The sequence below is a fragment of the Epinephelus lanceolatus genome, chromosome 15 (assembly GCF_041903045.1).
Source record: "Epinephelus lanceolatus isolate andai-2023 chromosome 15, ASM4190304v1, whole genome shotgun sequence".
Lineage (NCBI taxonomy): Eukaryota > Metazoa > Chordata > Actinopteri > Perciformes > Serranidae > Epinephelus > Epinephelus lanceolatus.
In genome coordinates this window covers 18,261,802-18,264,212 of record NC_135748.1, presented here as the reverse complement: position 1 = coordinate 18,264,212, position 2,411 = coordinate 18,261,802, and the positions used below count along the sequence as shown (strand labels likewise).

General features: G+C 38.7%; 1 long non-coding RNA gene across 1 annotated transcript; it reads left to right on the top strand.

Annotated features, from left to right (window-relative positions):
* The first annotated feature begins 698 nt into the window (after positions 1 to 698).
* Positions 699 to 1,286, top strand: LOC117250467 (uncharacterized). Its single transcript, XR_013493450.1, has 3 exons — positions 699 to 733; positions 824 to 880; positions 1,017 to 1,286. It is a non-coding gene; the product is annotated as an uncharacterized LOC117250467 (long non-coding RNA).
* The last annotated feature ends 1,125 nt before the right edge of the window (positions 1,287 to 2,411 follow it).

The window sequence follows — 2,411 nt, the reverse complement described above, 5'->3', positions numbered from 1 at the left end:
AAACAGGAAACACACGTAGAGCAAACTACACGTCATAAATTGGATGATGCACTTTTTTCTACACTGCACATGTGCATATATATTTGTGCAAACACAATTTGGAGAATTTTTGTTGCCAGGAATTCAAATCCTTCACACAACAAGTGAAAACATTTTGTTCTTTGTTGAAGATATTTTAAACAAAAGAAAAATAATTTGGCTTGAATTCAACAAATACTGCATTCAGATGTTTTTGAAGCCTGGGTCGCTCAGTCAGTAGAGCATTAGAACTTTTAATCTGAGGGTCTAGGGTTCAAGTCTCTGTTTAGGTGACAAGTTTGTTGAGTGATGAGTTTATTGGCGGTGACAGTAGCTCAGTTCACAGGGACTTGGCTTGGGAACTGGAGGGTTGCCGGCTCAAGCCCCAATACGGACTAAGCATGGAGTGTGGACTGGCAGCTAGAGAATGCCAGTTCACTTCCTGGGCACCTGTCCAAGGCAGCACCCTCATTCTCAAATCTCCCAGTTTAATGCATGCATCAGTCCTGTTTGTGCATGTGTATGTGTGTGTGTACTCCAGCAGGTCTGTGTGTATACGACAACAGAGTGAAAAAAAATTCCCCTTGAGGATTAATGATGTATACCTTCTTCTGCTTCTTTTTCATAAACTGTCCATATGCAACTGCTTTTGACAATGTTTTTGTTCATTCAAAATCCTGTATTTTTGTGTCTTTCCATCACAGGTGGCGGCAATGTGAGTCTGTTTGTTTACTTACAGTGTTTCAGACCTATATGACTGACAGCATGAAAACATGTACTTATGAAGCTGTTTCCTCCTCCGTAGGGCAGTAAGAAAGGGGGGCCAGGGGAACATGGATCCCAAGGACGTGAGCACGACAAAGTAAGACATCTTTGACCTTCCTATTGTGTGCTTCATATTGGTTTGGCTGATTCAGTCACTTCGTAGCGCTCGTGTTAACTATTCAGCGGTATATATCTCTGTGTTTTAAGAAATTGTTCTTATGGTCTGTTTACAGGAGGGAAAGGGAGGACACATGAAACGGCCCGATGGCAGTGGGAGGGCTGGTCATCAGGGTGATCATGGTCATCATGATCATCACGGTGGTCACGGTGGTCACGGTGGTCACTGTGGTCAGGGGCATGGTGGTCAAGGTGGCCACAGTGGTTGTGGCGGTCACAGTTGAATGATGAAGAAACTCTCAATACACCGTTCTGATTGTAAAGAATAAAATCCATCTCTAATAAACGAATACAGAAAAAAAGTGTCTGGTTTATTTACACAAACAAGACATCAGTCGCTTTAAACACATTTATCCAAAGCAGATGCATATGAACTTCTCTCTATGATTTGAGGTGGTAAACGTGCATAGCTGGCTGATTACTATGCAGGGCGTTGTTACACGAGGGATATGGTGATGTGGATGTGCTGGGAACAGCTCAGCCTTAACAACATTGTATGGCAAATAGATCTCTGCATAGTACGGAAGCGTATTGCATTCACTTAAATAAAAAAAAAAATCTGTATTGTATTTTTTTCTGTTTTTCTGAGTAATTTTTTATTTTTCTGTTTTTCGGTGTAATTTTTTCTGTTTTTCATGGTAATTTTTTTCTGTTTTTCGTGGTGATTTTTTTCTGTTTTTCGGTGTAATTTTTTCTGTTTTTCATGGTAATTTTTTTCTGTTTTTCGTGGTGATTTTTTTCTGTTTTTCTGAGTATTTTTTTCTGAGTTAAGAGAGCAATAGAACAACAGGCGCTTTCATTCCTTACTTGATGGCTCGATAAAAGACGAGTATCTCCCAGTGTCTCAAACCCAAAACAAAGTAAAACTGGATTAAACCAAACAAGCGGGTCATGTTTGCTTCCATTATATCGAATTCTGAAGAAAGGAATGAAAGCGTCTGTTGTTCTATTGCTCTCTTAGCTCAGAAAAAATACTCAGAAAAACAGAAAAAATTACCCCGAAAAACAGGAAAAAATTACCACGAAAAACAGAAAAAAAATTACCACGAAAAACACAATAAAACATTTTTTTTTTATTTGTCAAGTGAATGCAATACGCTTCCGTAGCATAGGATGAACAGATTGAGTTGGTGAAATAAAATGCAATAGAAGTCAGGTAGGCGTCAACAGAAATCACACAGCCCCTACACCAGTAGTATACTGAAAATGTGGGTGGCTATAGGAATATTTTAAAATATTACAGAGATGTTATAAATAAGAAAAAATATATCAAAGATCTGAAGTCACTATAAGCTCCTCTGATATTCCAATAAACCCTGTTAGAATTTTGGAATATCATGGGCTTATAGTGGCCCAAACAAATCTGTCCATTGCATCTTGGAAATGTTTAGGAGGTCCAGCAGAATATCTAAAAATCACACTGGTATATGATATATAATAGGCTATACCAG